The sequence below is a fragment of the Salmo salar genome, chromosome ssa14 (assembly GCF_905237065.1).
Source record: "Salmo salar chromosome ssa14, Ssal_v3.1, whole genome shotgun sequence".
Taxonomy (NCBI): domain Eukaryota; kingdom Metazoa; phylum Chordata; class Actinopteri; order Salmoniformes; family Salmonidae; genus Salmo; species Salmo salar.
In genome coordinates, this window is record NC_059455.1 from 58,666,994 (window position 1) to 58,674,217 (window position 7,224).

General features: G+C 42.4%; 1 long non-coding RNA gene across 4 annotated transcripts; it reads left to right on the forward strand.

Annotated features, from left to right (window-relative positions):
• Positions 1–3,217: 3,217 nt before the first annotated feature.
• LOC106570079 (uncharacterized) lies at positions 3,218–7,224 on the forward strand. 4 transcript variants are annotated; one of them, XR_006758864.1, is made up of 6 exons: positions 3,218–3,286; positions 5,735–5,826; positions 6,014–6,113; positions 6,262–6,337; positions 6,519–6,604; positions 6,691–7,224. It is a non-coding gene; the product is annotated as an uncharacterized lncRNA (long non-coding RNA). The 4 variants fall into 4 exon arrangements; XR_001320612.2 differs by having other exon boundaries at positions 6,262–6,604; XR_001320610.2 differs by lacking the exon at positions 6,691–7,224 and having other exon boundaries at positions 6,519–6,641.

Consider the following 7,224-nt stretch of genomic DNA (forward strand, 5'->3'; position numbering starts at 1 on the left):
CTCAGAATGACCTTCTTGATCCTAATCAGTCAGGTTTCAAGACTGGGCATTCAACTGAGACTGCTCTTCTCTGTGTCACGGAGGCTCTCCGCACTGCTAAAGCTAACTCTCTCCTCTGCTCTCATCCTTCTAGACCTATCTGCTGCCTTTGATACTGTGAACCATCAGATCCTCCTCTCCACCCTCTCCGAGTTGGGCATCTCCGGCGCGGCCCACGCTTGGATTGCGTCCTACCTGACAGGTCGCTCCTACCAGGTGGCGTGGCGAGAATCTGTCTCCGCACCATGCGCTCTCACCACTGGTGTGCCCCAGGGCTCTGTTCTAGGCCCTCTCCTATTCTCGCTATACACCAAGTCACTTGGCTCTGTCATATCCTCACATGGTCTCTCCTATCATTGCTATGCAGACGACACACAATTAATCTTCTCCTTTCCCCTTCTGATAACCAGGCGGCGAATCGCATCTCTGCATGTCTGTCAGACATATCAGTGTGGATGACGGATCACCAGCTCAAGCTGAACCTCGGCAAGACGGAGCTGCTCTTCCTCCCGGGGAAGGACTGCCCGTTCCATGATCTCGCCATCACGGTTGACAACTCCCTTGTGTCCTCCTCCCAGAGTGCTAAGAACCTTGGCGTGATCCTGGACAACACCCTGTCGTTCTCCACTAACATCAAGGCGGTGACCCGATCCTGTAGGTTCATGCTCTACAACATTCGCAGAGTACGACCCTGCCTCACACAGGAAGCGGCGCAGGTCCTAATCCAGGCACTTGTCATCTCCCGTCTGGATTACTGCAACTCGCTGTTGGCTGGGCTCCCTGCCTGTGCCATTAAACCCCTACAACTCATCCAGAACGCCGCAGCCCGTCTGGTGTTCAACCTTCCCAAGTTCTCTCACGTCACCCCGCTCCTCCGCTCTCTCCACTGGCTTCCAGTTGAAGCTCGCATCCGCTACAAGACCATGGTGATTGCCTACGGAGCTGTGAAGGGAACGGCACCTCCATACCTTCAGGCTCTGATCAGGCCCTACACCCAAACAAGGGCACTGCGTTCATCCACCACTGGCCTGCTGGCCCCCCTACCTCTGAGGAAGCACAGTTCCCGCTCAGCCCAGTCAAAACTGTTCGCTGCTCTGGCACCTCAATGGTGGAACAAGCTCCCTCACGACGCCAGGACAGCGGAGTCAATCACCACCTTCCGGAGACACCTGAAACCCCACCTCTTTAAGGAATACATAGGATAAAGTAATCCTTCTAACCCCCCCCCCCCCTTAAAAGATTTAGATGCACTATTGTAAAGTGGTTGTTCCACTGGATATCATAAGGTGAATGCACCAATTTGTAAGTCGCTCTGGATAAGAGCGTCTGCTAAATGACTTAAATGTAATGTAAATGTTTGTTGGTAACGGTCGTGAGCATCAGATAAATGCTCGAGCTCTAACATTATTGAAAACAGACAACTCTTTTTTTTGAAAATATTGTATCCAGTATAAGAAAACATGAATATTATTATTTTTTTTTTATATGAATTAATATAACGATGGTGCAGTAAAACCGTCCTGTTTTGTTGATACGGGATTTCCATGGTTACTAAAATTGCGGCGCGTCCTCTGAAGTTGAGTGGCACATCAAATGCTTGCTAGTTAGCAAACTAACGTTAGCTCATTACTTCGAAGTTTGACAAAGAAAATAACCGGTTGAAAATACTGAAACGAGTTGCCTAGCTGGTATCTCTGGCAATTATGTAATATTTTGAGGCATTATCGGACTCGGAGTCTGAACCTGATGACTCACAGTTCAGTCGATGAGCCCCAATTTAGTTCTGAAAGGGACGATGAGTAATTGTTACAATCAACCGAAGTCATCCAGAATGGTGGAAAGGGTAAAGGCATTGAATTTGGCCGTCATGTCAACAAACGACAGGCACGGAAATGTGTTTCTCTCAACTGAGTTTTGCAAACCAAAGAAGATGGGAGTTGACGTGTCTGTTTTCATCAGAGATAAACTAGGCCAAACTGCGAGATAAACTAGGCCAAACTGCGAGATTGTATAAACATTGGTATCAGTCATTCTTGGTAAGTGTCAATATTCGCCTCAAATATTAATGAACGAACCTATTAGCTAATTAAGCAATATGGCACGGGGAGGTGTGGTAACTGGCCAATATAAGACTGCTAAGGGCTGTTCTCATCACGACGCAACGTGGAGTGCCTGGACACAGCCCTTAACCGTGGTATATTGGCCATATACCACAAACCCCTGGTTACCAACTACCAATTTGAGCAGTAAAAATAAATGTTTTGTCATATGCGTTGTATACGGTCTGAAATACCACGTCTGTCAGCTGATCAGCATTCAGGGCTCGGAACTACCCAGTTCATACCAACTCCCCCAAAAGAAACTCAGTCCAGCTTTAAACTTACTCTTGAAAGTTGTAATAGTAGAATGCACAAGGTGCAATTTCTAAATTGGGTAGTGCATCATCAGTTCATCTTGTAATGTTAGTCATACCTTAGAGAGCTATTTATAGAAATGTCCAGATCAACTACCCCTCAGCTAACGTCTTTTTAGCCCATAGGTATTGCTGTAAACATTTTGTTGGTTTTATCTGTCAGGATCTGTATTATTTCTATTTCAAGTTCTTCATCAAAGCACCATCCTATTTGTATTGGCTCCACCTGATCATGGAGTACCCTCTTGTGATCAATGCTCTGAAGAGGCTCAATCTGTTCTCAGAGGAAGTGGAGGAGTTGGAACTATCTGGTATTACTTTGCTAGCAAGAATTTATCATTTTGTAAATATGCAAGTGCAGATATTTATTTATTTCACCAAACAAAGACAAAGGAGAAACAATGGCTATCAAACTTTGCTTTGGCTGGGGTCGTGGAAGCTGCAGGCATGGTGATTTGAGCTATCCAATTGGCCAGTGCTGTAGGCACACTCAAGAGTTTCTTTTCAGACAAATGAAATGGTCCAAAAGGGAAACACTTTGCTTACCCGGTGCGCAGGGCTTCTGAATCAAGTGAACATACCGCCAACAGCGCAAAAAAAATGTATGTTTGGTGATCAACTATGAATGCCTAGAAGATCGACCAGTCGATGACCACTGGTTTGTTGTAAGCCATGACAAGTAGTGGCATGATGGCACAAACAGACAGGTACCCAGGCTAGTTTATCCCTATGGTACTCCATAAAACCATGGTCTTTGGTATCTTTGGGGTCCTTTCCAGAGGCAGTTGTCTTGGAGGTGTCATCAACGTCCTGGGTCTCTTCAACCATGGAGAGGTAAGAGAGAGTTTTGCACTTTGGAGCTGTGTACTCTGTGAAATCCATATGAAAGTTTCCTCACTTGGGGCTCCCGAGTGACGCAGCGGTCTAAGGCACTGCATCTCAGTGCTAGAGTCATCACTACAGACCCTGGTTCGATTCCAGGCTGTATCACAACTGGCCATGATTGGGTGTCCCATAGGGCGGCTCACAATTGACCCAGCATCGTTAGGGTTTGGCCGGGGGTAGGCCGTCCATCTAAATAAGAATTTGTTCTTAACTGACTTGCCTAGTTAAATAAAGGTAAAATTAAATGTAAAAAAATCATGTTTTGTTGAGATTCATGTAAATTGATTGTTGTATACAGTGCATGGAAACTATCTTAGATCCTCACAGGGGTTGGCTGGTGGTGAATGCTATCTCAACTAGGGATGCACGATATATAGGTGAACATATCGGAATCGACCGATATTAGCTAAAAATGCCAACATCGGTATAGGCCTGATGTCTAGTTTAACAACGATGTTAAAAATCTGATGTCAAAGCTACCGTGCATACCTATATAATGTAGGTACATAACGTAATGAGTCGAGCAGTCATTTGAAAGAGTAAGAACATTTCAGTGAGACAACTCAAAGGTGAAATCCATTAAAGCCAAGATAATGGAATTCGTTGACCTTGACAATCAACCGTTCTGTCGTGGGTGATGTTGGCTTTTGCCGACTGGTCGAGCACTGGTGCACACTACCAAGTGCACTATTTTTCAGATGTTGCCCTAACACAGTTACACAGTAATAGCGTCACTGCTATTAGCTTCACGACATACATACTATGGAATGCTGTTTGGGTATCAAAAAAGATACAGTAGCACTGTCAAAGCTGTACAAAAAAGTCTGCAAACACCGGCCACGAACGATGTTATTTACAATACCGTGTTGGTGATAAAGCATCATTTGTTCAACCGCAACTTCTGGGGTAGCTAGCTTTAGCTTGATACCTAGCTAGCACCAAGACAACCAGCCTGAAAACAATGACATTTACATTACATTTACATTTAAGTCATTTAGCAGACGCTCTTATCCAGAGCAACTTACAAATTGGTGCATTCACCTTATGATATCCAGAGAAGAACTGGTAGAACCATTAGAAACTGCAGTCATTTTCATTATTCTTAGCAATGCTTTAGGAATCCTTGTGAGAAAGTATTAGCTAGGTTGCCACTTATTGTTTGCCTAGTAACATTTAACTTCAGTTCATGAAAATAAATAGCTAGCCAGCTACTTAACCCGGTTGCCCAAAGCTAACGTTATAAGCAGCCAGCTAGCTTCATCTGGCTAGCGATGCTCGACCAAACCAGGTTATGTGTTGTGAAGCTAGCCACAGTAAGGATTAGGCATAGTAGTGGAATTTGCGGTTTGCCTTCAAAATAAAAGTTTGTCATTGACAATGATGCAATGAATACAAATAGTAGAAGTATTACATACTTTCCACTATTGTGGCAAATCCTTATTGTGGCTAGCTTCACATAGATGGTTCCGACCACCATTAATCAAATAAGAACTGTTTTATAAATTAGGATTATTTTAGATGTTGACACTTAGCTATATAGTCAGCTAGCTAACTATAGCGCTGAAACAGATGTCGTTTTACTATGTTTTTGGGGAAGAACATTGTTTGCATCCATGAGCTAGCTAGCTTTTTTTTATGACCAGCACTGTAGGTGTGCGAGACAACTTTACCAGCATCATAGCATACGTATCGATGAATCGTTGTGACATATGAAATACGAGTGATAGTGTAATCAATGTGTAATAACTACGTACAAAAATTATGAACGTGTTAAATAATTTGTGACGTGCAGTCATATTCCGGTCCTGATTGGTCGACAAGCTTATTTGACACTCAAATAGTGTTATTTGACGTATCTTTTTTTGACACGCAAAGACCCAGACACGCGTTCCATAGAAATCCTGGTAAGAATGAAACGACTGAACAGCAAGTAAGTGAAAGAAATAGGTTTTGATTGTTTTACTGGTAATGGGGACATACTGTACATAAATGCCAACAAATAACTTGTTGGTTAGTGTGGTGTCGGTGTGTGAGTGAGACCTTTATTTAAACTAGGCAAGTCAGTTAAGAACAAATTCTTATTTATAATGACGGCCCGGACGATGCTGGGCCAATTGTGCGCCACCCTATGGGACTCCCAATCACAGCCGGATGTGATACAGCCTGGATTCGAACCAAGGACTACAGTTACACCTCTTGCACTGAGATGCAGTGCCTTAGACCGCTACGTCCGTGTGTGTGTTAACTATTTAACTGTACTAGAATGCTTAAAAGGCCGCAAAAATGTTAAGTATCGGTTATCGGTATCATTTTTTGGGGCAAGGAAAATATTGGATATCGGTATCGGCCAAAAATGTATTATCAGTGCGTAATCTCAACTCATGCTATGTATTCCAGAGCACTTGGGTCATGTGGACTCCACCGCTGAGGGAGAGCTTCTCCTATCCCTTCTTTGTCCTGCAGATGCTGCTGTGAACACACATTCTCGGGTATTTTCAGTTCACATGCCATTGATCTTACCTATTTATGACCATCTTGGGCTTCACCACTCTTTTCAAAACCCTATTTATGTTTTATAGATAAATATTCAGTTAGATATATATTCACTTAGATAAATTAATACATGTCACTGATGATTAATGCAAATAATACTGTTGTCTTTGCACCATTTTGTAGGCATTCCAACCCTGGAGGAAGATCCCTAGTAATTATTGGTGCTTGCAATGTGTTGTTCCTTCTTCCTTGGCCATTTGCCCAGTTTGTCTTGCTAACTCAGGTAAATAAATCCACACACTGAGGTAAAAACGCATACCTGGGATGTACCAGTCAATTTTCAAGATTCTGTTTATGTACTGAAGATCCTTAGCTGTACAGTAGGGTTCCATGACAATACATTGAAATGCTTATGTTGTCTGTCTCTTCAGGTTGCATGTCTGTTTGCCTGTTATTTGATGGGCTTTCTCCACTGCCAAGATGACGTCACTACTTGTTGTGCACCTGGTATTACTACTGAATTGATATTTAGACAGACTTGTCACAGGATTAAGAAACATACTAGTATCTGCTGTTGTTGTGAAATTATCATAGTATAGTTCCAACATGAACATTTTTCATAAATTATGGTTTGATGATGGATCAATGTATTTTGATTTGCTCAAATGTTATTTATTTCTCTCTTTAGGCTTCACTTGCCATCTGCTTTATTATGTTGTTTGAGAATTTGGCACTTTGACATCTTTTTACACTTTTTCCTTGGTTGCTGGTTGGGTGAGTAGACTAGGAAATAGACTGAAATGCCTGAATACACAAGTGTCATTCTGTCACACTCATTCCTGTACGGTGGTGTTTTTCAGGCCATCGTCGCACTGAGAGACAATGTTGCACGAGTCTGCAAACCTGGAATCGTCACAATTGCAGTAATTTAGTTATATGCTGGGGTACATTTGTGAAATTACATTCCTCAGAATTTGACATTTTTCTGTGACCTTTTTCAAGAGAGATCTATTGAATTCCACTGGTATGATAGCATCCCATGGGTCTCAACTCTATACCCCCAATGTAACACCTGGTAACATGCAATTACATACAGAGTATTGGGAAAGTATTCAGACCCCTTCTCTTTTTCCAAATGTAGTTACATTACAGCCTTATTTTAAAATAGCTGAAATTAGATTTTTTTTCTCATCAATCTACACACAATACCCCATAATGACAAAGCGAAAAGTTTCTTAGAAAGTTTAGCAAATGTATAAAAACAAAACAAATCTGAAATACCTTATTTACGTAAGTATTCAGACCCTTTGCTATAAGATAAGAAATTTATCTCAGGTTAATCCTGTTTCCATTGTTCATTCTTGAGATGTTTCTACAACTTGATTGGAGTCCAC